Source organism: Electrona antarctica (genome assembly GCF_951216825.1).
Source record: "Electrona antarctica genome assembly, chromosome: 2".
NCBI classification, from domain to species: domain Eukaryota; kingdom Metazoa; phylum Chordata; class Actinopteri; order Myctophiformes; family Myctophidae; genus Electrona; species Electrona antarctica.
Window position 1 is genome coordinate 19,728,619 of NC_136807.1, and position 27,691 is coordinate 19,756,309.

A 27,691-nucleotide genomic window follows, 5' to 3' on the forward strand; every position below is an offset into this window, starting at 1 on the left:
AGTGCGAGCACAACTCCAACTCCAAGTTTCGATATATTTCACTAGCTCCTTACCGGGTGCATGGACTAGAAAAGTTCCTTTACAATATGAGAGAATACCAGCGCTGATGGAAACTCAAGGAACTTTTACCCATGCCAACTGTATAAAAGTGCCGTAAGAACTTTACAAATGAACTTTATTATTCATTTGTATCATCGCTATGTCGGCTTATGATGAACATTTTCATCAAAATGTAAATTTTGCTACAGACATACAAAATAATCGTTAATAAATATAAACCAAGCCATAAATGTATACTAGTGGACTCCTAATGTGCCATGGTGTCTAATCCACATTAAAATGTTCTTCCGCAATAATAAAAAAAGTGCCGATTCTAAAGAAAACCTGGAGACTGGCAAGCAAGCCACTGTATATTGCTGTATACAGGCATTAAAAAAGCATACATATCCATTTTTCTAAATCAAATTATTTGCCACGGACAATATGGACATATTTGTCTGTAGTGTGTACGGACACGTTGATAAACCCTGGTTGGTATTTCTACCGCCAACAAACTTATAACAAGCCCTATGATCACACCGACACACCATTCTCCAATGGTAATCCCTGACCACTCCCCCTCTCCACAGTCACATGATGAGTAGAATACCACTGTGTCATCTCTCCTGCGCAGGCAGCCCGCCGTGGACCCAGCCGCACGCTCAAATGAGGAGACAGAGAGCTTAGCCAGCTGTTCTCCTATCTGATCATCTTGATAAAGTTGACCAGCGTGCTACCAAGGATCCACATGTACTGGCTCAGCTCCGAATGAGGTGCCAGAACAGAGCACTGTGAGGATACATGTAAAATCGCGCTTTCACTCTTGGCTCTCTAAGCGCACGTCCACCGCCTGTCCAGAAGCACACTATAGGTTTGAATACAACCCTGGAAGGACACCATCTGTGGGCATTTCCAGTCGGCATGGCACGCCAGTTCCCATTTCCAACGAACTCGGCAATGGTAGAGTTTCCCATTTAAACGGCTCCAGCTAATAAATAACTTGATCTCTCCCCAAATCCTCTCTCCCCTGAATGAACACCCTTGCAACAACAATCCCGGGCCATTTTCACAAGGAAACCGCTGACGGGTCAAATTCTTTTCAGCGAAGCTGACCAACCGACCACTGGTGTGTGATCATCTCCTGCATCCTACTCCTTTTGGGACGGGGTCCACTGTAAAACCCTCAGTATGAATTTAACTCTGAGAGACCCATATTACGCCTTTAACAGTCCATTTTTCTAGGGGTTTACAGGATATTGGACGACCTGAACAATGACCTGAGCACTCAATGCCATATCTACAAGATATGCTGCATGCAACACCATCGTATGTATAAACTATAAATCAGGCTTTAGGGAGAGTTGTGAAGTGAACTGGATGTGAATTTGCCTTTTTTTGCCGCCACTGAAGCATGGGTCAAATAGCTGGCGTGACCTTTGCATTTCAGCCTCAAAGTTGAGACACGTCCACGGCGCTAATGCCGTCTAGCCCGCAAGATAAGGGTCTTGACCCGCACTGTCATACTTTTACCACACCCTACCCCACCCAGAGAACAGAGGTCTCGCAGGTTCACCTTGTCATTCGTAGCTTGTGTCTACACAGTAAAGTCTGGAGTGAACATTTAACTCTGAGATATGGGTGAAGATAGTGGGTTTACGCTCTCTCAAGAATTTAATTAACACTGTTTGCTATTTGGAGAGGCTGACTGGTAATTAGGTCACCGGTCAATCAATACATGTTGAAGTGCCCCTGAGCAATACACTTAACCCCCAATTGCTCCCCCGAGTGATCATTACGACCATCTGAGCAGTTATCAGCTGGGGAAAGCTGAAAACTGAATAACCCCTATGGGACTAATACGGCAATCAAATCAAATCCAAATATCAGATATATGTGCCACACACACACACACACACACACACACACACACACACACACACACACACACACACACACACACACGCACACAGGGTGTCATTTCAACCCAGTGGAATTCCACTCTTTACTTATGAATTACTCTGTTCACAATGCCAAATGTTTACCGCACGGATATGTCAAAGGATGACTTGCTGCAGACAGATATGGGACAACAGAACGGATTCCAACTGACAGGTGACGCTACGTGGCAGCCCTGAAGAAGTGCCGGAAGTTGGCCCAGATGTTGTTTACTGTGACCGAGGGAAAATCTCTCCATCTCCGCTCTATGAACAATTGATAAGCAGACAGAGGCAGAAGGGCCCAGAAAGACTGCCGGGGCTGAGAAAAATGAGCCAAGATGTAAACAGAATGATCCTAGCATCAGCTGTCCTATGCAGCAGAGGATCTGCTGTCATCTTCACATCCACACACAGATGTTCTGAGACACAAAATGAAAAACGCAAAATACATGTGTGGGCGACTGCACGCACACACACATTTCACCCATCCTCTCTTTCGAACAAACCGACTGACGCAGCTGCAGCAGGACAATCTGTGAGAAACAACTTTGACGTGGTTAGCAGCTTGTCTGTGAAACTATGAAGCTCGACCAAGGAGGTGTCTCCCGTCATATGTTTCTTAGAAGAATGCTTCTGGTTTATAAATAGCTCTCCTTTATGGCAGTGTGGTTTTGAAAAGTAAACGTACTAAAAGCTTTCATATTTACAGCCTCAGTTCACATCATTCACATTTGATTTGTTTCAAATAGAAGGCACTGGAGTGTGTGATAAGCGTGCGCGCGCATGCGCGCGTGCACACACACACACACACACACACAGAGTGAAAAATGGAAGAGATGACAAACTATAACTATACCGCACTTCTTGATACAGTCAATTTATTCAAGGACTCAAGTTCTGACATTTCATTTCAGAACACATCAGTCTGGAAAACCAACAAAGGTGAATTCCCAAACAACTTGACCTTTCTCTGTCTCTGTCTCTGTCTCTGTCTCTGTCTCTGTCTCTGTCTCTGTCTCTGTCTCTCTCTCTGTCTCTCTCTCTCTCTCTCTCTCTCTCTCCCTTTCTTTTCAGTTGAATGTCTCCATATCTCTTCAGAGGTAAGGCAGCGCCATGTTCTAAACCGGGGCGAAATGTAAACTCCACAGAGCATTACTGTAAGTGGATGAAAGCTGGATGTGCACTCTTCTCCCTGGCTGTAGAGAAGCAGACCACCATGCACCACCAGGCACCAGCAAGGCTGGGCTTACAGTCAAAACTCCCTTTTTTTCTGACACCTGCAGCATCTGTTCTGCACAGAATAAGTGCTACCATCTATTAGAGTGTGTGTGTGTGTGTGTGTGTGTGTGTGTGTGTGTGTGTGTGTGTGTGTGTGTGTGTGTGTGTGTGTGTGTGTGTGTGTCCGTGCGTGTGTGTGTGTGTGTGTGTGCATAATGAAAAAGCATGTACAGTACTCACACACGCATGCATGCAAGTATGCGCACACACACAAAACTGATGTCCCTCTCACAAAACAATAGGAGTCACATTAAATATCAGCCTAAGTTGCTGATTTAGGAATCATTATGCTTTCCTCCCTTATTTTGAAGGAACAATTACTGAATTAGAATGACATTGCTTCATTTAAATAACATGAACTACTACTGTTCATACCAAGATTTGTTACCAAGATGTCATATTAGATGAATGATTTAACAGAGTTTCTGTTACAGTATATGGCTAAATAGAAACATATAGTAGTATGTGTATGAGGTTTACATTAGCAGTATATGTTTGTAAAGAGTGATGAAATGGAGGATGTGTGAGGGACTGGGTAAGCTGACGGGCTATATTTTCCTTCCACACCTGCTGTGGGCATACACAGCTACAGGATATAAAGATATCTTGAGATATCTGACAACAAGGTTAAAACAACAAGGTCTTTTGACAACAGGATGACTATGTGTGCGGGAGAGTGAATGAGTTCATATGTGAGAAACTGAGACAGAGACAGGGGAACCCCTGTGTGTTTAACCCTTGATTGAAGTGGCGGGGAACCTGACAGGCTGCCACTTCTGACACTAAACCTCCACCTGGGCCCCCGATGGATGAAGGGCCTGATGAATGAGAGCCCTTCTGCTCTCTGCAGAGCACCACAGTTTCCACCGGCTTTAATCCAAAGTGATTGGCCAAAGGAGGAAGTGGAGGAAGGCTCTTCATTCAACACACAAACACCCTTTGACAACTTGCACGGATTGTCTTCCAAAGTGTTCCATTGCTGATATTATGGGCATACGAGACACTTCACGTTTCTCGTGGAGAAAAAAACTAAAGGACACGTGGGTTGGATGGGGTTGGTGGTGTGGGTTAAAGTTCAGCTGGAGTCTGTCGGAACAGATGAGGAATGAAAAAAGAATACCATCAAGGGACAAGACTGCATTTTGTAACGCATACGCAGAGCGTCTGCTTAGCCGTCTACCCCCGGGTTCTCCATTCCCCTCTCTCCCACATAAGGATCATGCCATACATTTTACACTAATTCAGTCTCCCACAGACATTCCGCAGTCGACCAGCAATTTCTCGAAGCACATGCTAACTTTCTGGACAAACCAACAGCAGCAGCAGCAGCTGTTTGTCCTCATTACCCATACAGCCGCTGGCACTGCAAGGTGGGACCACAGAGTACAGTGCACTAAGGCTGAAATCCCAAATGTGCTTCCCATTTAATCTTCTTAACGAGCAACTGAGAGGGTCCTAGGGGATTTATTTTATTTAGAATGACTGCTTGCTTCTGACCTTGCAATCGTTTTTTGTGTGTGCATGTACCTGAGCACCTGAATGACCGCAAATAAGCTGCTAATATGGATAGTGTTAAAACCAGAGACATGCCTGAATCATAACTTTGCACTATAAGCACAGGCCACATGAAAAGGCATGTTACCCGTGCTTTGATATGATTCAACCAAGCGTAAAATGAGATATGGGTTAGGTGAAAACAAAAAAATCTATTGTGTTCTTCTTTGATTATGGCTCTCTCATCTGTCTCCCTGTGAGGTATCTGAGGACTGACTCAAAGACTGTTTTCTTTTCTTTGTGCCAAGAAGAGCCTCTAGCTAGTGAGAATCTGCCGCACACCTAGCACTCTCTGCTGTATTTACACCACGCTCATTGTTTAGGAAGGCATGTCAAAATAAATGTCAGGCCTGTGTGGACCTGTGTAAGGGATCCAGCTACAGTGGAAAAGAAAGGAGACATCCACAGAAGTACAATTAATCTGAGGAAGATTACAAGGTGAGAAGAAGAAATGTTAATAGCCAGTGAGCGCTTTTCTCTTTTCCTGCAAAGAGCTAATAAAGGGGCACTGTATCACGAACTTGTATTTACACAAAAATACGCACACACACACACACACACACACACACACACACACACACACACACACACACACACACACACACACACACACACACACACACACACACACACACACACACACACACACACTATAATGAGTCTACATGGGTGGAGAAACCTATAGGCATGGCTCAAATAGCAAATGGGTTTGCCAAATAATACACCACAGTTGCATGCATTGTGTAAACAGCCATAATTGAGCACTCTGACCGATGTGTTGATGTATGGTTATGTGTTGTTGTTATGTGTGTATAGAATTGTATTAACACCCCGAACGCCCAGGGTTATTTAATCCATTAAATCATAGCGCCCGGTGATTTATAGTAGCGGAGCACTTTTACCGACGGACCGGATGTTATCCCGGATGTGGCTGTAGCAGCTAGATGTAGCCAAAACACTCTAGAGGCGCTCGACAACAACGGGAGGTATGATTAAATCTACCGTGACTAGCTACGGGACTGCGGTGGGCCGTCTAATACATGATCTTTGCTTAGAATTAGACGTTATGATTTAGATCAAGAGTTATTAACGTTTTAAGATTTTCGGTCTCGTCGGCTAAACAGGGGGGGGAAGATTTTTGATGACGTCCCACTGTTGCGCAACATCGAGTATTGCGCAACAATAACCTCCGTATTTTGGATCAATCTTCGTCCTGGGCGCTGGGTGTTACTAATTGAAAGGAACGGTGAACTTCGTCCTGGGCGATCAGGGTGTTAAGGTGCATTATGGTTAAGTTTAGGTCTAAGAAATGGTTTGTGTTTATTAACCACTTAAAGCCCAGTATCCGTATTGTGGGGAAAGCTTTATTAGCAGAACATTGCATGTCGACAAGCTCACAATGCATTGCGTTGGGACGTTCTGAGGCTTTAATAACAGAACACAGAAAAGATACTAGTACAGAGCCATGATGGTTAAGCACTTGGTTAGAAATGGTTATGTTGGCGCCCGCTGGCCAAGTGGCAAAGCCATATAGGCTTTGGCCTGACAGCGTGTCGCATGTTCGCGTCCCGACGACCTTTGCTGCATATCTCTCCCCTTCTCTCTCTCTCCCAGTTGCCTGTCCATCTTCACTTGACACTATCAATAAAGGCAGAAAAGCCAAAAAACAAATCTTAAAAAAAAAGAAATGGTTATGTTTGGTAAAATTGGTGTAGTTAAGGTCACGGTAAGGATCTGGAAGGGCAGTTGCAGCTAGTGGTTATTAACAAAATGTAATGTGATTGCAAGACAAATAATACCCAGGTGATTCTAATAGACAACAGGATTTTGTAAAACAATAGGATTAGATTATTTATTAATAAAGGAACTAGGATTCATGTTTTAGCTTTATACACATAAGGTATATAGTATAGTTATAAGCAGCTCTTCATTAAAAAAACAAATATCAACTCAGCAATAGCTCAACACAATGATGCAAATACATTTTTTTACAGCTTTGCTGAGCAAATGCTTCTAAGATTTATTTCACCGGGCAATGGAAACTTGATTTTGCAACTGCCAGTAAATAACTGCAACGCAAGCAACACAGTAAATGCTAAATGATTGGAAAGTAGCCATTAATCCCCACTCTGCATTTTAGAGGTGACTGTTTCAGCCCTGAATTGCACAAAATGCAAACTTTGTGAGAGTCACACACTGATGGATTTAAGGCCAAAGGTTACAGCCAGGCGACACAGGGACCAGACAGGGTACACACAGCGTGACAGCCCAACACCGGGCTGTGAAACCAGACACCCCCAAACCTAACACCAACCTACATATTAACAAGGGCTTTTTGAAACCTCAGTGGAGCAACACAGATTCAACACCCATGTTCCTTACTTGATTGTTGTTTTGTTGAGTAAATGGTAAAACACTTTCAATGCTGCATTTATATAGCACCTGCACCCACCCGCACGCACACACGCACACACACACACACACACACACACACACACACACACTACTACTGGGTGCTGTGGGTGCGTTGACAGAGTGTGACGTCTCTAGGTGTGAGGGCCCAGATGATGTCCTCACAACGGCCCTCCCTTCAATTATCACCCTGGCAGGGGTTCCACCAGGACCCCACATCCACATGCAGACCACCTACAGTAGTATCACAATGCCAACTTGTCCAGGGGAGGAGAGCTGAAGACCCCCACCTCCAATTATTAACGTTTTAAGATTTTCGGTCTCGTCGGCTAAACAGGGGGGGAAGATTTTTGATCAGAACAGAATCGAACAGAATCGAATCATCAGAACAGAATCGAACCTTGAACATTTCCGATTGTTGTTTTGAAAAGCTACTGGGTGCTGTGGGTGCGTTGACAGAGTGTGACGTCTCTAGGTGTGAGGGCCCAGATGATGTCCTCACAACGGCCCTCCCTTCAATTATCACCCTGGCAGGGGTTCCACCAGGACCCCACATCCACATGCAGACCACCTACAGTAGTATCACAATGCCAACTTGTCCAGGGGAGGAGAGCTGAAGACCCCCACCTCCAATGACTGAGGGCTCTGAAAACAGCCTATTGTTTACACACAGCACAAATGTGGGTGGGTGGGCACGCACACACACACACACACACACACACACACACACACACACACACACACACACACACACACACACACACACACACACACACACACACACACACACACACACACACACACACACACAAAACAACCCATTAAAAGACACACACTTAGCAGCAGCCCACTGTTTCAGCCAGGAATGAGCCTCTTCTGTTAATAGGGCCCTGTGGTTTAGGGGAGAGACCAATTTATTGAATTGGAGGGTTAGCCCTAAAAGCTGGTGACGCTCATATTTGGAGGAGTAATCCAATGAATGTCTTTACGCTCTAGTGACTTAAAAATGGTTCAGAGTTGGGATCTTTGAGAAGTTAAGCTGTAGGATCAACTATTTAGACAATGCAAAAAGGAGGGAACATTTCAACAATACAAAGTCTTGTTTGCTCAACTTGGCTGACAAAAAAAGAACACCAATAAATGCACCAAAAAAGTAGCTAACCTTGACTGCATATCACTTCCCTTCAAATATAAACACCATGACAGAATTTCACGGGGCCCGGGCTATAAATAGTGTGTGTGTGTATAAATATAATAGTGTGTGTGTGTGTGTGTGTGTGTGTGTGTGTGTGTGTGTGTGTGTGTGTGTGTGTGTGTGTGTGTGTGTGTGTGTGTGTGTGTGTGTGTGTGTGTGCGCTCGCGCACACGTGCGTGTGTGCATGCATGTGTGCTTTTCCGGTAATGGGACATAGAGAGTGACCTGTCATGAGAAAGAGACTCAAAGGGTTAGCTCCAGTTCCCCCAGACGACAGCTGAGTGGAGAGGTGCAAACTGGTGGCAGCTCACAGGGTAAGCGCATGGCCTGGTCAGGCCCAGCCTGTTTATTTATAACAGAAAGAGCCCCTTGAATGCAGTACTGTGTCATTTAAGAAGTATCCTTTCCTTACCACTGGATAAGTCGGAAGGCTCTGAGATCTATGGTGCCATAACGTATGACGTATCTGGCAAATGCTTGTCTTGAAAGACTGACTCAATGCAGGAAGGGAATAAAGCTAACTTTAGCAATGGCCATCCGTCTACAAGTACTGTATGTCAACAATATGTGTGGACTTATATCATGCCCCTAACGTTCTACCAAGTTCAACATCACTTTAATGTTTCAAATTGATGGTTGAGTTGATTTCATTTTGGAGGCCAGGACTTTTAGGACGGAAGTAACAGCAGCTGTCTGGTAGCTCTGATTAAGCTCTGGTTTCCCACACTAATGGCAGCAAGCCCGGTTACCTTTTCCCTCCTCTCTCTGGTGCTTGTTTTTGCCTCAGGACCAGCTAATCTGACACCACCTGTTGCCTTGGCCACACTTGCATTGTCCCACATGCTCATAGGCCAGAGCCAGCGCAGTCTGTCAACTTGATTCCCCCCTACATGATTAGGTCATCGTTCCAAAGTGTGAGAAAAAGTAGGCTATAAAGTGGCACAAATCTCTGTAAATACTGTACATAGCTCATGCAATTTTTCAGACTTGCAGTGGAGAAATTCATGCATGTATGTAATATAATTTGAAGTTAAATAGTGAATCATCTGTGAAGCTGTAATATCACAGATTGCATGTTCTTTCTGAAAATGTCTTCCAGCCAAAGACAGAATGCCCTCCATGAGTTCTGGCCCGAGGGAGTCATTTCATGTTAGTAAAGCCACTTTCCACCAGTTCCCAAGGTCATGCTATTTGGGATTGCAAGCTCATAATTAACTGGGAATTAGCCGGGGGTACATGGTGAGGTTTTTTGGAACGCTAAGCAGCTCCGACATGTTGAGCATCTGAAGCCATGAGTTTGTGAACAGCCTTTGTTTGGAAACCTGAGATGTTCTCTCTGCTCGGGACATCACAACAAAACCTGCTGCTAGCTGAGCTGCCCTCTTTGTTAAACGCCATCTGCACATCAAAGACTCTTCTATTTCTTTCCCCTCCCCTCTACTTTTCCCTCAATGCTCTTTTAACTCTTACAACACTGAAGAGTGAGGCCTTGAGAAGAACAAACATGGCCAAAACTTTCATTAATGAAAATATAACGGATTATAGGAGAAGAAGTGATGGTGCTCTTCAGATGTTTCTGCACTGCACAGCACAAAAGCTACTAAGTAGGTCTGATGTTGACAAGATCATCAAAGTGAAGGTCTGGACATTTGGGAGGAAGTTGAGAGGGTATTCAGAGGTTATCCATCTCTTTCAAGAGACCCACGCAACCCATCCATCCTCCCCACTGGAAATTACCTGACAGCTGTTTTGTGAACCTGTGCACCATGGGAAACAGTGGGAGGAGAGAGACACCACGACTGAGGAGGAGAAATCATATCTGGTCTGACTATATCCAAGGGCAAGGGACGACGGCCATATCTCGCAGAGAATGATAATGAAAGTGTTTTTCAATCATGAAGTGCCAGAGTGTTACTTTAATTAGATTGTATGTGTGTAGAAACTGCTGGTAGTCTATATACGCACGCACACACAGACGCACACTGTGTAATTTAATTATTTCCTTTGATTGGCAGAATCAGCTCATCTCTACTCTAATGTCTTTTAATACTCCCATAGCATCCTAAAAGAGGGCCATTGCAAACGAACTCTGTTAGTGGTGGTGAAAGGTGATATCAGAAGTGAGTCAAGTGACCACCAACGTAGCAGGAAAACAAACAAACACAAACATTTCTTCCTGTTATTTGATGGTCAAACGACAGAAACAAAGTTTGTTCCTCATGTTTTGGCTCTCCTCTTTCTATAAGGAGTCGGACATGATTCATTTATTCATGACGTGGGGTGTACTTTCAAACTATGGCTTCACAATCACATTCACAATCACTACAAACAACAATATATATAAAACAAATACTGCTAATGAATTCCCACCAATGTCTTCACCGTTCAATTTGTTGTGGCTAATAGTGAGATCAAAAACTTCCAGAACAGCAGAAGAATGTCATACATCATCAGTAGCACAACAATGAATACAATATACCATTCATGTAGAAGGCTTTCACCATTTTCCTACAGTTTCCTATGCTAGCATATTGCTCACGTTAATGGTGACATTTTGTATGCATTTGCATACAGGAGTACAGCATGCAGCGTTGAAGTTGGAGGAGCTGACTCAGTTCTATAAGAACAGAGCTAGTCTTAATATGCAATCATTCCTGTGTCATTTGCATGCATCCCAACACACAATGCATCTCTGAGTTATCGGTTTAATTATGGAGGTCTATGTGTTATTTAGACAGCAAAATACTGTTACGGTATATGTTTATTCATCCATTTTATTGTTTACGGACAGAGCCCAGACCACATGTCTCAGAGAAAGCAGTGTTAAGTGGGGACACCACAGTGAGGGGGAGACAGTGTGGAGGAATTGATCAGGCAGGTGACTTGCAGAAGCACCCTGCACTCCTCCTCTTGCATCTAGATGCCAGGGAGAACAGAGGTGGAATTCCTCTGGCCGATAAAAATACCTCAGGGGCTGCGTAGCTGCAGGTGTTATTACACCCACCTTCAGAGGCCCTGTTGCCTGAATGGGTGTGTGTACAACTGGCCTGGGCTGTGGGGGTTACACCATTCAAGAGTCTGACAGCACTTGGTGGCATTTCAAATGTCCCCACCTCAGAGAAGTGATAGGTTTATTGTTGCTTTACTCTGTTATGGTTTAACACAATCCCTACGTTACACTAGGCGGGATCATCATGAGGCCAGGGCCAGTCAAATGCACGAAATACCAAAGTAGAAGAAGAGATCCTAGGCAACCAAGGACTGTCTAAAGAGGACGAGACGCGAAGACCGTACGGGCGAAGCCATGTTGCTTATGGTGCTCCATGGCAGGAAAGAAACATGCGCAGTTGAGACCAAGGAAGCTGAACGTGGAAGTGTTGGCTGCATATAGCCCATTGCGCATATTTCTTTCCTTCCATGGAGCACCATAAGCAACATGGCGTCGCCCGTACAGTCAGGCTGGAACCCAGGCTATGTACATTTGAAACGGAATGTGAAACCAATTTGGCCAACATATTATTCAAAGATGCTTTTGTCCAAAATCCTCCAGAACGTGCTACCCCAAAGAGTTTCCAGATCTGCCTTTACAAAGACTCACTACAGTAGGCTAGCTGGCTGCAGGGCAATGCTCCTCACACCTCCCCATTTGAGGTTAGCACAGTGGACCAGAATCCATAAACGCTGAAGAAAGCCAGGCTTGAAGTGGCAGACACAGCCAACCATTGCTCAGCACAGTGGCACACCCACATCAGTGCAACACACACAAAAAAGGATTCTGCATGCCTTTAAAGTTAAACAGTTCAGTCTTAAACACAGTGAGATCTACCAGGCCTTTACAGAGCTTATTTGGGTAGAGAAAATGCATTACAGATTCTGAGATTCAGGGTTGAATGACATTATGTTTTCCATTGCCCTTAACGCTTCCATTATTCGTCAACATTTTAGAGATATATGATCCAAAACTATGATCCAAAATGACCAAAAATAGTCATGAATGTTATGAAGAAAATCCGCCCACACTTTAGCTAGCAAGCTGTGACCTTAAGCATTAACCTAACAAGGGACTTTTCTCCAGGTTCGCTTCCATGTTTAGCAAAGGAAGTGATTTATTTCCCCCAACTCAAGGATCATGGCAAATCTTAACCACTCGCCAAAAATGCTAGCGAGTGTTGGCTCTTTAACGTCACTTTAAAGCAGGGAAATGGGAAACATTCCTGAAGCCAATTATTTGGTTTTAGCCTGTGAGAGGGGATCAGGTGCCCACTTTGTCTGCACGAAATGCCTCATCTCTGATTGGCTCTAACCATCTCCATTCTCTCCATTAAACCCTTGGATTTAGACTCCCCCTGTCACCCTCTGACAAAGGATCAAGGAGCTGGGCAGTGGCGAACCATGGGCTTATCTCTTCTGGAGGCTGGGTCATGGTGGAGAATCCTGGAGGATCCCAGTGTTGTTGTGAAGGATGGGTTTCACCAGGTGCATTTTATACCTTATTTTACACTAATGACTAAAAGGTCTGGCTCATGTTTCCTCCCATGATATCAACTATTGTTTTTTATTGTGCGGCCTGTGACAACAATTCTACACCTTTGCAAGCTAATAAATTGGGCCGAAAGAGTTCTAGTGTATGTAAGGACCCAATCCCAAGACAATCCTCCTTCTTGTTACTGAGGTGCTTTTTATGAGAAATATAACTTGGCTAAAAGTGGCGTAAACTTTTAACAAGTCTTGGCAGCTGTTGTTTAAACAGTAGAACTTTTGCACAAGGAGTATACGCTCCTCACGCTGTTGTAATCCATCCAGTTTTAGAAACAAGCAGGAAAAGCCCAGCCAAGCTTTGAGTGAGGGTAAGCTTTGAGTGAGGGTAAGTGCAGACTCTGGATAAGCAAACCGAGAGTGCAGTATAAAGATATGGTTATGAATTAGGATGGGGGAAAAGCTGTTGGATGGGAGATAACGGAGGGTTACACGGTAACCCAGGTTCTCTGAGTGGAGAGACTGGCTCTCCACTACAAATTATTCAATTTGTACGGGAACTCAGAGAACCTGGGTTACCGTGTAACCCTCCGTTATGAATTAGGATGGGGGAAAAGCTGTTGGATGGGAGATAAACCACCACTCTTGTCCAAGGTCAACAAAGGACTGTGAAATTAGATGTCAGTGCATCATTCACTATTTCACTTGGCTGCCATCCAGATCTTAAACGGCATAAGTAAACCACGTTAATACATGCAAATACAAAGAGAGTATTCACACACTGGCTTTTTTTTTTTTTGCGAACCAAAGTAATTTAATGATTTGACCTGAAAGATCTTCGTCAGGTACCTCCAAATAGCCTACATCCAAATAAATCATAATCAAACCTAACCTTGTAGCCTTGTTGACAGGTTGCATTTCCATCCATGGGTAATGCCTGAGTTCTTTTCATGTAAGATCTTTAATGGAGGGATATTGCCCCATTAAAGTATCAAGTATTGCAGCAGTGCTCATGGTTAGACATTAAGATACAGTAGCATGCCATATTTGTCTTCTAACTGCAAAATCACGTCACCAATTACAAAGACTAAAGATTCCTACTGTCTAGACCATTTCCCTGAGGGGATCAGTCTACCTGACAGACTGAAAGGTAGGTAGTGATGTGGGTACACCTGTGATGAGTCATACTTTGATTACCATGGCTATCCAGTCTGGAACAAAGATAGCTTCATAAAATACACAAACAGGACTCAAGTGCAACGCTAATACACCCAATTCCTTGCAAAAGATGTTGTTGCTGTTAAGTGGAAATCCTGTTAACAAAACAGACAACAGTATTACTTTTCATGAAATGGAAAGATTTAAACCACTTTCAACCTGGCAGCTCTATTTTGAGCATATAATTATTAGGTGATTTTTCTGTCTAAATATGTACAAGTAGATGCATGTAGATCTGCTATTCTCTCTACTTTTGCACTTTGTATGACACTCACACTGTCATACAAAAACAAATGGCCGACAGCGGCAATGTGCAATGAGAGACTTGAATGTCTCACAGGAGACATTTAAGTGTTCTGTTTCCAGCAGGTGAAACAGAACATAATAGTGACACTAATGTTTGGACAGTAAGTGAGATAAGAGAGCCTTCCCTTTCTATTATCCTGACAACAATCCCATTGTCCCGCATGAACTCAGAGGAAGGAATTCCCCCAGACTGGACCACGCCTGCTGGATCTACAGTAAGGCAAGCCAGATAAAATCCCAGTGCTAAATTAAACATTTCCCTCACTTACTGCTCTGCTCTTCCTCTCCTCTATGACAGCCCCAAAATAAACTACACCTTTTTAAAGAGTGGAACAATAAGAAAATGAAAACACAGCATTCAGTAATATAAACAAACTGGATCACTATAAACATTAAACACGTTTGAACACAGGATATATTGATACTGTGACTTCATTAGTAATTCACATCCTGCTGGCGGAGAAAGAAGCTTGAACATGCACAGCGAGAGGCATGATGTAAGCCTTGCATTTCAGTATACCGGTTAAACACCGACAGAAACGGAAGGTCCTCAGAAATATTCCACTGTGGTTGTGTCTGAACTAATGAGCAAAAACCCCACCGTCCGGTAATTGGAACCACCAACTTTTACTGAGGCCGGTCAATACAGACATGAACCCCATGGGCCCACTGGCACTTTAAGCAATTAAACCATAAATTTCATTGACTGGAGTCCCACGGGAGTCTGTACTGTAATTGCAGATCTACAAACTCACAAAGAACACGTGAGCTAGTAGATTTGTTATCCAATGAAGTCTATACTATATCCTTGCACATGTTTCAGTGTTTGTTCCACAACATTAACATGCAATGTTAGAAGATATATTGTTCTGTCCATAACCCTTCTGTCTTCAATTATGACTGTTAAATCACTCACTGTTAAATTAAAAACGTTAAATCTATAAATTGAAAGTTTTGGTTCTTTCTAACCTGTTTTAGCTCTCTAAACCACACCAAATGGTCGGGTTGGGACAAAACGGTTTTTAAGGTAAACCACACCAATGCAACTCAGAGTTGCATTGGTGTGGTTTGGGCTTAACCCTCTAGTCTAAATGGTAAGCATAAAGAGCACAAGAGATGAATAATTTACACCAAGTCACCTTAATAATATCATAAATAGTTCCGGCTATATGTACTAGCAGACCTTAAGGCAGTGTCCAAAGTGCGGCCCGCGGGCCAAATGCGGCCCAGGGGCGAATTTTATACGGCCTGCAGCTTCATACCTGAATTGTATTATGAACGGCCTGCCCTACAGTATGTGACTTTTTTACAAGTTTTTTAACATGGGCATTTCCCAGAGTATAATTTGTCAGTGTTCCTTGTTCCTTGTATTTATTTATTTTACCTTGTTTGCTTGGTTACATTTAGTAATGTGACGTAAGGCTGTTCACAGCACAGACCTGACAAAAGACCATTGATATTAAATATTGATGATGATAGTTAAATAGAATTGTTTAAATCCGAAGCTAAATGATGTAGTTGGCCCTTGGGTGTTTTAATATTTTCTAATATGGCCCCCTTTGAAAAAAGTTTGGACACCCCTGCCTTAACCTCTTAAACCCCAGGGGGGTCCAAGGGGAAAATCTGCAACATCGGAGTTGGAACCGGAGACCAATTGGGTCTCCATTGACCCGCTGAGCACTGTTCAGAGGTTCTGAGCCGCTGCCCCCGCCGGTGGGGGCAATGGGGCTCAAGAGGTTTTAAGGCCATGATCAGGCAAACCATAAACAAAGTCTGAGAACATCCACCTCTCAGTGGTTGACAGACACATTTCACCTGTCCTCATAATTCAAAGGCCGGCCCTAATTTGAAGGTGCTCTTACACCTACAAAGACATCTGTTTGCCAGAGGTTTATGCAACGATACAAGACAGCAGGAGGGCTAGCCTGCCCATTCATTGGAAGCAGATGTGATGGATTCATTTCCTACTATAATAATGGGTAATTACAGGCTCTGTTGTGTCCTTGTGAAAATGCACTGAACTCTAGTGGTTAATCAGACAGTCAGCCAGGTAAGAGAGAAGGCAGTGAAACTAACTGCACTCTGCTCCACACGTGACTCATCACCACTGCTAACAGACAAGCCAGCACAAGCCAGTTCATGACCTTTCAAGGGAAAAGGGAAGAAAGAAGATAATTTGAGCCTCAGCTTTCACCAGCAAGCTTACGTCACTGCTTCAGATCCTGCATTCCATTCTCTATATAAAGCTGTGCCACCTCAGCCTGTAATGACACTGTAAGAATACAAGCTTTTGTTCATATAATCTAAAGCACCTCTGAGGTGGAGGTTGCATTGTATTTCCCCAATACAATCATGTGAGTAAATATTCACTCCTTCGCACAGCTCCAACTTTTCCTGGCCAGATGGATGGGGCCAGGAGCAATAGAGCAGACTGGCTCTCAGAGACATTGCACTCATCTCATGGTTGAATTGACTGTGAAAATAAATGCTACCTGGCTGTCGTTGGCCATGAACAAACTTGTCTGTTCTGATATATCTGAAATTGGTTTTCCATTAATTCTCCCTTGCAGCATGGAATCCCTGGTGAAACAGACTGAAGTTAGATATGTGCCCACAAGCGCAGACCTTGTGTCTGTGCCAGGGAATCTTGACTGCAGTCTCGTCTTTGTCCCAAATCTAGGCCCCTGTGTAGCCCTGTCTCCATCCTTTGTGTCCAGGACAGTGTGATAATAGTGGCTCACCAGGGGAAACTTGTGGAGAGGACAGGGTCCCTTCATCCTGGCATTGATGAAACAACCTCCTGCAGGCACTTACAGTCTACATAAATCACACAGGCCCTCAGTTCAGGGGAAGAACCATTTAATTACCCCCTTTAAAGCAATAATTGCACCACTTGGCAAGAAGAGGTGATGAGATGGATATGAACTAGTGGGGGAAAAAATCAACAAGAGTGGTCAAGATCCTCAGCACAGATGAGCACATCCAATAGATTGTACACGCACGATTAAGGCTTCTGAAAAGTGCCAATGAGTTAAACTGAAGATCAAGACAATAAGCAGGGGAAGCAGGGGAAGCAGTTGCATCAGGGGGCCTGGCGGCCGCTCCTACCGTAGTACACTGTAAACTCTCTCTCTCTCTCTCTGGCTCTCTCTCCCACAAACAAGTTACCGCGACTAAGACTACATTTCCTGTCAATATTAACCAGTGTAAAATATAGTTCATTGGGAGGTATAAAGAGAGACGCTATATTGTGAAGGGCCCTTCGCCGGAAAGAGTGTTTAAACTGGGCTCGTCTGGCTGCACGTTACAGAGAGAGTACAGAAGTGTTTGCTCCGGTCTGTCCGGTGTTGCTGTGAACAGTTTTAGCACTGCAGACTCTGCAGTCGCCTGGTAAAGTTGAGTTTTGATTCTTTGAACAGTCAAAACAAGACATAAAAGAACAAGAACCACAGACACTTTCAAAAGAGAGGGCAAGATAGATGGAGTAAAGGTGGCATTGGAAATGGAACCACAACAAACACAACAGCTCCATCCACACTGAGTGGAGGTGAGTGAAGTCGCATACCGGTGAAAGACAACAACAGTAATAAAGATGAACACATGCCAACGTTAACTTTACCACTTGAACTGAAAAATGAAGAGACTATACTTAATCAACTTTCCAGAATCCTGAAGCTAAGTGGGGTAATAGGGGGGGAGGGGGGGAGCGGCCTGGGCTGTCAATCTCGCATCAGGGCCTGTGGGACATTCCCTCCGCCAGTGATGCCAATCAATCACCACCATAATCTGTCATGTCTGTGAACAAACTACATCTGCAAATGATCAACAGCTGGTTTGCCAATAGGTCAGTCCCATCACAGTAATGTGATGTGGTGACTGGTGAGGACATTCTCAGTGGTTACTGGCTAATTACTGTGAACTTCATTTATTTGTGACACATAATTCATCTCTATTCTAATGGTCTCAGTTTTGAAGGAAGGTAGTGATTAGTTTTCCCAGAAGATGAATACATGGTAGCTGTAATTGTACTCTATATAAAGTGAGTGCCTTCCTGTTCTCCCTGATGAACAGATGAAAGGCACTAATCGGAACTAGATAAGCCAGCCCTAAAACAGAGTGTATTTGTATAACAGCTGAGTCCCGGGAATCAACAGATGGTTTGGTTGCAGAGAAAATTATATACGTCCACTTTTGTAAGAAACCACAGAAATTCCCTTTGCCTAACCGACATGGCCAACATCCAGCTTCAACCAAGCCTGCCAGGTATTGGGTTGACTATTCTATATCTAGAACACTGTCACAACATGTCAACATGGATGCTAGCTACTCAAATCAGTGAGTTGGTACTGTTGGTTAGGGCGTGATGCCTGTGTGTCAATATTTTCATTGGATTGACTCAAGTAGGGAAACTTTTCCTTATATGGCGAAGATACGGAAACCTTTTCCTAATGACTACATTTGACAAAGTGTCTGAATGCTTAGAACATAAAGTAATGAGCTTGTAGTAACCAGTATGGTGCACCAAGTTGTGATTTTTATCTGGTGAAGCACTCAGCCACTCATTCACATTCCCTGCTTATCAACGGATACATTTTCCCTCCCAAACATTCTCACAACATCTATCAATCTGCTCCAGCATCTCCCTGTTTCACAACAAACCACACACTTAAAGACCCCCCCGAAATCTGGTTAGTGTGAAATTTGTGGTAATTTAATGCGCTCCGCACGTCTCCAGTATAGTGTTGTACAACTAAATCTGGTAATTTATCTGGTATTGTCTGAAGGGGGTGCTAAGAAAGGCCACAGGGTCTTCAAAATCAATAGGATTCATCCTGCATCTGCCAACATTATGAGATATACAGTATTATGTGCAAATTTGACATTTTGGCCTGTGGGTGCCACCACCTTAGGCCAAAATCAGTATGGTTCATTATCTGCAGAGTGTGCAGATAATGAACTGTGAAGGTTCACAGCTAAAGATCATCTTATTATTATTAATTAGGAGTAAACTATGAGAAAGTAGACATTTTTGGCAATGGTGATGCTAGAGGAAGGACTATGGGGTCACCAAAATCAGTAGGAGCCATCCTCTTTGGATTATATGAAGGTACACAGCAAAGTTCATGACAATCCATCTGGAACTTTTTGAGATATGTTGTTCTGGACCAATGTGTAGGATGCACAGACCAAAGTAATCTATAGTAAGAGAGTGGCGACACTAGCGTCGACTCCCATTGTAACAATGGAATGTGGAAGTGCTCATTCTATCTCAATGGTTTGGAACTATAGCCCATAGGCACCCGCTTTGCGGAGAGATCAAAGCGTGTCGCCACTCTCTTACTAGATTACTCTGGGACAGACCAACCGACACAAAGATCTGCTGCTAACAGGGCTAAAAGAGTATCTAGAAAAACATGTTCTCTGCTTATAGCCAAAACTATATATTGTCTATATATCTCTGCGATTTGATACAACTTAAATTCTATTTTCATTAGAAATAGAGTATGTGAATAAGTGTATTTCAATCAAAGAGCTTTTCCATGATGAGATAGTTTGGCTTGCAACATTCACATCTTCAAAGTCAACAAACCTGGATGGAAAATATTACCAAGCAAACAGGTCCTCTCAGCTGAAACAGAACTGCAAATATCACAACCTTACTGTGAGAGGAATAATAACAACGGGTTGTGGAATTGGCAATGCTCTTTGCGATGAAGTCCAAGAGAACTTATGAATTTCTATTTCCAACACATTATTTGCCAAGTGAAAAAACGTATGGGTGCTTCTGTGCAGTTTTGACACCAAAATCTCTGAACAGATGGCAGCCACTCCAAATGAATTAGATTTCTCTCTGGAAGACATCAAAACAAAATGTCCCATTCCCAGCATGTTTACTCTATATGAGGGGTTTACTAAAAGTGCAGGGGAGGTATATAAAAGTGTTATTGGTAAGACAGGAATGACTCGAAGGAAGATAGACATTCAGAGATTTTCAAATCCAAACATACTTCAGAGAGTGCATAAGCTTAGGAGTGAAGGAGACAAAAGTTGGGGTGGGGAACGGCGGAAACACAACAAATATGGCGGGTTATTACTGTTGGTATGTATGGGACAGGACATGCACACAGGAAAGCCTGAGTAAACTTTGCTCTGGGGGAAGTGTGCTCCCCTTGTCCTGCAGATAATTCCAGGTTTCATTTCCTCAACAGGATGACAATTCAGCAAAGGCCAGAAAGTCTCGGACCATCACAAATCACTGCACTAAAACAATGGGATCCTGCCCACGTCTGAACCACAACGCCCTTTCGGTTGGCACTCTAAAAAGATCTGAAAAGATGTTATGCCAGGGCTCAGATAAAAGAAGCATAGTGTTGCTAAATCATTTCAAATTTGTTTTGAAAATAGCAGATCTACAGGCTCACAACGAGTTGCATCGTGAGGCATTGTGACCTGGTAGATTCAATGAGCCCATTGATTGATTGATTGAAATATTTATTAACAGTTTGCAGAATTACAGTACATTTCAAGCACAACTCAATACAAAGACTGTTAACTGTGAGTGGACGACCCAATAAAGCATTACACTTCAATTAATCAAAACATTTAGAGACGTACAAATAGACACTTCTATATGGCCAAAGAACAGAACAGGAATTCATCATAATGGAGGTAAAAAGGGAAAAGAAACATGGGAAAAAGGAGTGGTGGTTCAGATTTTACGGGGGCAAGTTTCGAATTGCAGACGTCCGTGGGTGCCCTTTGAGAGCGGTTTTGAAGGAGTCAAGGGATTCGCGTGTCTTAATGACTGTTGGTAGGGCGTTCCACATTTTGGTGGCATAGGAGCGAAAATAATTTAGTCCCTTGTTTGTGCCGAATCTGGGTTGTACATGGTTTGGTGCACTCCCTCTGGTGTTGTGGGTGTGGACTTCGTTAACATTAAGGAAGTATTTAGACAGGTACATGGGTATCTTGGTGGTGTATCGAATCTTGTGGACCAGACCCATTGCAAGAAGTAGAAAATAACAGCATTGAAATGATTAAACTTTGACATTTTTGCTGAGGACCCCTGACCCTACTTTGAGAACCACTGGCACTTCTCTAAAGATATCTTGTGATGAAACAATGAATGAATCACATATTTCCTCCACCCTTGTTCTTCAGGGTATGGTGAAGTGTTGCACGTTGACAGAGGCGATCATGCAGCCAGGGCAGGAAATGAACAAAGATTATAAGATACGAAACCTAAGATACGGGTGTTCGCAACAACTCAGGTAGCTACAGTGTATCTACTAAAAACAGTACTAAAAACAGTGCTAGAGTAAAAAGGGGTGGGTGCAGATGAGGGGAAAGAAAGGAGGTGTGAGTGAGTGTTGTGTGTGTGTGTGTGTGTGTGTGTGTGTGTGTGTGTGTGTGTGTGTGTGTGTGTGTGTGTGTGTGTGTGTGTGCTTGGGCATGTGCATGCGTGTGTAGTGCACTGCACGCGCAGCAAAGAGAATGAGTTGTTATGTCTGGTGGACGGTACAGCTGCTGACATGCTAACACAGAACAGAGCGGTGTTGCTCTCACAGAAGTTTTATCTCCTACCTCTTCAGTGGGCCTCTTCAGTGCAGCATGAGAAAGGGGCAGAGGAGGAGGGGCTCATGTGCTGACATGAGAGCTGAGCACTTCTCTAAGCAGGTCAACTCAGAGACAAACTGAGACATATTTTGGCAGTGGCTTCAAAAGTTACCTGTTTGCCAACCTTTTGCTGTGGCACGGTTACTGTACTGTTACTGTACACCTACTGTACCGATATTCTGTGTCAGCACAGTGCCGTCACGAGCTGAGGCGCCAGCTACTCACAATCTTGCAGGCTATTTCCGGCATCATGTGCCACACAAATTAGGTTTTAATAAAATGTAATGAATTGCATTTTTATAGCACTTTTCCAAGTGCTCAAAGCGCTTTACAATGGTTCATTCATTCATACATTGGGAGGTTTTGAGATATACTGTAATACCCTGAAATGGTTGGGGGAGAAATTATACATAATCATCTCAACTGAACAAAACTGAACTGACTGTCATAGGCAGCCCAAGAGGCTGAGGTACATCGGTAAAAGGACCATCTGCTGCTACATGCCTTGCCCATTTTAGGAACAAAGGAAGACAAGTTAATAAGAAGTTATTCTTTATGTCTTTTCCACTGAGGAATTAAACCAAATGAAAAACTGCTCCATGCCTAAGGACATAGCCTAATATGGAACAAAAAGGAAGCTACTCTGTTTGGCAGGTACAGTCTTGTCTCACATGAAAAAGAAGCACACAGCAAAATCTGATATATTCTTTTGCCTGCGAAAGCGTAATATCTGAGTTAAGGGAACACCCCAGCTTTGACTGTGTAGAGGCCTCTACACTACTACTGTGATCAGTCCAGATAAGAAACATTGAGGATTATTTGTTATGGGATAGCAGCAGGGTCAAACTCTGTGTTAAAGCCTCAGAAGAAAAACTAACGTGCACTTGCAAAATCCATTCTGTCACGCACAAAAAAGCCTTGTTGAAAATTAGGGCAGCAACCCCTGTTAAGCGGATCTGTAGAAGGTGGGGAAAAAATAGTACAAGACAATGCATGAGCTCTTCTGAGCAATAAGTAGAACACCCATGGGCCTTCACATCAACACCACTAGAACAGACAATGGGAGGATTCAATAAGGCACAGACGTCAATAAAGTGCTTTCAAAGCGAAAGTGCAATACCGTTAACTTGGCAGTTGAATGAATCGCAAAAAGTTAGAGAGCAAGCTTTGAACTGGAATAGAAAAGGTTTCACATCCATCAGCTTGCTGAAGGCTGGACAGACTCTATATACAGTCTGTTCAGACTCTATGCTAGTCTGTTTTCATCAGTCCCACCAAATCAAATTCAAAATGTAAAGGTCGCTGTTTCCCAACTCTATCTATCAGAATGCACACTGGGTACTGCAGTGAATAAAGGCCCTATCCCCTAGGACGGTGATTTTCAGCTTAAATACTTTTAATGGAAAGATAAGGAAATGTATGGGAAAAGGGCTTGCTCTGGGTCTCATCTTTTTCCTATAGTAGGGAATGGGATTTGTCTTTGTTAACTCATACAAGTCTTCAGTAATGTAATTAACGTGTGGCTATGTCTGCCCAGACTCTTACAGTAAAAGACTGAGGGGAGCTGAGGGGAGGGTGTGACTAGTTTTCAGTAAAAGACTGGTGCTGAGGGGAGGGTGTGACTAGTTTTCAGTAAAAGACTGGTGCTGAGGGGAGGGTCTGACTAGTGGCTACTTGGTTGCAGGCTGGAAGAGACAGAGGGCATTGTCCTCAAGACAATCTGTGACCTATCCATGAACTCATGACTTGGTTTATGACACCTCTAGCTCCATAAAACAGTAAAGAGAGGGAATATATTGGCCTAGGCGTGCCCTACTCAAGTAGTATATAATGTATGAAAATATGTGTAGTTTGTATGATTATCACCTCTTGTGCCTTAATTTGATCCATGAAGTAATAATGTGTCTAAAATCTACAACTTTGCCCGCAAAGAAGATTTAACTTCCTTTTAAATGTAAGCACAGTATGCCTTCGATATTGATATATACTGTAGATGTATACTGCACATCCTATTGATCTGAAGCTAATTCCCCCCACCAGTTCTGAATATTGAATTGCTCCTAAGGTTTTCTTTTTTCTGCTAACACTAACGAAGTATAGATGTATTGTATACTGTAGCAATCAAATAAGTGATGCTAAAGTACCACCCGCACATCCCCCACAGAGTGTGTGTGTGTGTGTGTGTGTGTTACATCACACAGATGTCAATAGAAGTACGCAAATAGCCAACCTCCTCCTCTGATCTCCAAACATCCATAAATCAAAATTAAGGAACAGAATAATTACATCCAAAAAGAAAGATAAGAAAATAAATAACATTATCCAAATATGATTTTGCATATGAATGTAGAATTGTCACATGAAAGTAAGAAAATGTAAAAGTAACACAGGACAGATAAAGAGTTTAAGCTTTGAAACTACTGTAGGTTTAAGCTTTGGTCAAGTATCATAGGAACAGATGAGGTGGTTTCAAGGAAATCGAATACACTATAGACTCTAGAGGAAGTGGAAGTGAAAATAGCTGGTCTCTAGTCGCAGTAGGCAGCACCATGAATATGTGTGCACATGAATATGTTAGCACATGCATGGCACCTCTGCAGTACCAGCTGAGCTGCAGCTGTGTTTGGAGTCTGCCCTCAGTCGGACATGGAAGCAACATACATGAAAGCAGAGCTATCCCACAACCACAGAAGACACTGTATTGTGAGGAGACATCTGAGGGAAGGGGGATGTTTGCAAAGATAGGCACGGTAGAAGCAAACCCTTTGAGCGAGGGATGTACTGCAGGATAACCCATCTAAAATGCACACAGTCGCTTTTAATCTGAATAAACCGAACCCAGGCCTTCCAGGCTGTTATAAATCGTAATCATATAATTAAAAATGTGAATTCAAGTGAGAAATATCAATCCTGTTGATGCATTTACATGAAACCATGGTCTTTTAAAGAGAGTAAACTTTAAATTAATTTTTGGCCCCGTAATTTCTGAGCTCGGGTGATGTTCAGACTCACATGAGAACAACCGAGTTGACCACTTGCATAAGAAAAGAGGCATGAATTGAAAGAGGTGGGTTTTAGGAAATGGGGTGGTAGGGGGTGCTTCAAGTGTCTAACCTTGGCTGTGAATAAATCATGAGGAGGCCCTGCTGAATGAACTGTGAAGCAGAGTTGGGTTCAGAGTCCTCACCTCTATGACCTACACAGGCAGGCTCCAGTCACACCTCACTGCAGAGTCAATAACAAATGCCAATGCGCCTGCTGGCCAGCCTGCGCTCCATATGTACCAGTGAGCCTGAAGAAGAGCGAGTCACTTCAGAACAGTGTCCCACCACCAACCCTGTCTCTTGAGGCTATAACTCAACAATGCAATGTTTACTGAGCCCAGTCTTCTACCAATTATCCCCATGGGGCTTGGGCTCGGAGGGGGTGGGGGATAGACCTTCTTCAAACTCTGGAATGGAGTTGGTGTTTGCACTGCTGTGCTCTAGGGCCCCTTCAAATCCTCATTGACTCTGAATTGGAATTAAACACCAGGTAGAACGCCCTCAAATGCAATCCACTGCATACTGACTTCCCTTCAATGGACAAGCCTGCCCACTGCCCCAGACCAAATTACAAGATCAAAATGTTATTGTATAAATTGTGCTTGTAGCAGTGGAGAAAGGGGTGGGTTACACATTAGATGACAATGGCTCACACACAGCCTACAGACATAGGAATCCAGGGAACCCGCCCCCGATCTCCAGTCCTCCCCAATGAAGTATTAAGGGACACTTCTGACAGTCTATACTGGGACATATCTATGATCCAAAAGTGTCTGCAGTTCACACTCCTGATGTCATTCACCAGAAAACAAAGTGACTCATGCTCTGTTGTTCACATGATCAAGATAGGCCTCAAGCTAGGAGCACCACAATCTGTCCTATGAACCCAAAACAAAATATTTTTGTATGCATAGCTGCTTTCAGTATTTGTTAAAAATAGCTGATCTACAAGTTCTCAATGTGTCGCATCACAAAGTGTTGTGAGGTTGTAGATATTCTGTAAAATCTTGTGTTCAGTTCACCTATACCAGTAATTACATGCCTATAAAAGGGACACCAGGTTAAGAGGGATCAAACAGCATAGTGCTCTCCCTCGATTAAGTACTACTGATGGTTCATGGCAGGATGTATGTAATTAATCGCGTGACTGAGTGACCTTGACATTCCTTCCAGATGGTTGAATGGAGGTCCGTAGTAACACCAGTACACATGCTAAATTGAATCAAAGAGTCAGGCAGGCCTCAAACAGCCAAAGTTCAAACTCATAATGCAAGAAACAGATGCTCCTGGTTGCAGATAATTCAATTATCCTGCTATCGTTATGCCCGATAATAACACTGTGGTATAGCAGGTCATTTAATATTAGCTTGGACATTGACAGCAATCACAACATCCCATCTGGAATTTGGGATTTGTGTTTATTACCGCCAGGCTGAAACGGCTGTGGGCGGGGATTATGTTTTCGCTCCCGTCTGTCCGTCTTGAGGGGCGATAGCCCCTCCAACATCTGGCTTTCACTCATGACGTCATGTGGCAGCCAAGTCTATGGATTTTTAATGTTTGCTTTAAGCAGCCCCCCTCCCCGGGACAGCCAAGTCTATGGACTTTTGATGTTGGTTTTCAGTATGCTCCCCGTGCCGTCATGTGGCAGCCACAGTAAAAGGCGCCCCTCACTTCACAAGTGTGGTTTTATTTTAAATCAGCCTCAAAAGCAAATTCACTTAAACCCATACGGCCCGTCACACATAGATGGCTTCACCTCAACTAACACAGCTCTCAGTATGCAACCCAGTCTGGTGGAGATCTGCACTCAGAGGAGTGCACATTTATATTTCTAAGGCATAACTTTGTGGAGGTTATGTATCTCACATCTTATCTCACTGATTGGGATGATAAGATCATGCTGGTATCTGCTTGATAGGCTGATAGCACATAGCTATATAATGTTGAATGCATATAAATTGTGTATAATAATCCATGAGATGTTTTGCACTGTCCATCCACTGTGAGTGGTCCTTATAGTCTGCTGAGAACTTTTGTAGATTGTCCATATGTCTCTTTGGACCAATATCACCAAGACAAATTACTATGCATTCAAATGACCTTTGAGATAAAAGTGATTATAATTCATAAAAGACCCTTGTTTTATTCTGGAGGCCAACACTGTATGATGTTGTAAACCTTGAATCCTACAGTATGTGTGGTGAAAGGTTTAGCCAATGTCTGCTCTCTGCTAGTCCCTTTTTGTGTTATCCTTTTTGCCAATGTCTTACTATACCTTTGTGCCGTTTACATTTCTGACTAATAAAGTATTCAATCAATCAATCAATCAAAAAACAATATTCTACCATTTTCTAAGTATTTCCTTGTGAGCAGAATATCAACCACACCAACTGGAGCCGGCAATGGAGGGCAGAGAGGTACAAGGCCACACATTATCCATCATCAGATGGTTCTCACTCATAGCAATGTTCTATGTCCCATATCACATATGATACACTAGCCTAGATACACTGACTACAGCAATATGAAGAGAACCCATTTCATGCTAAAGGATGATTCCTTTTGCTACTGAATGCCAAACCATACAAATTCAGTGTGAGTTAATTGAATCA

The 27,691-nt window shown here is 43.2% G+C and overlaps 1 protein-coding gene across 13 annotated transcripts in view; it reads right to left on the reverse strand.

The window, feature by feature from the left end:
• hspg2 (heparan sulfate proteoglycan 2) overlaps positions 1 to 27,691 on the reverse strand; it is a 106,528-nt gene that overhangs the window by 77,859 nt on the left and 978 nt on the right. The gene's annotated exons all lie outside the window — the stretch shown is intronic.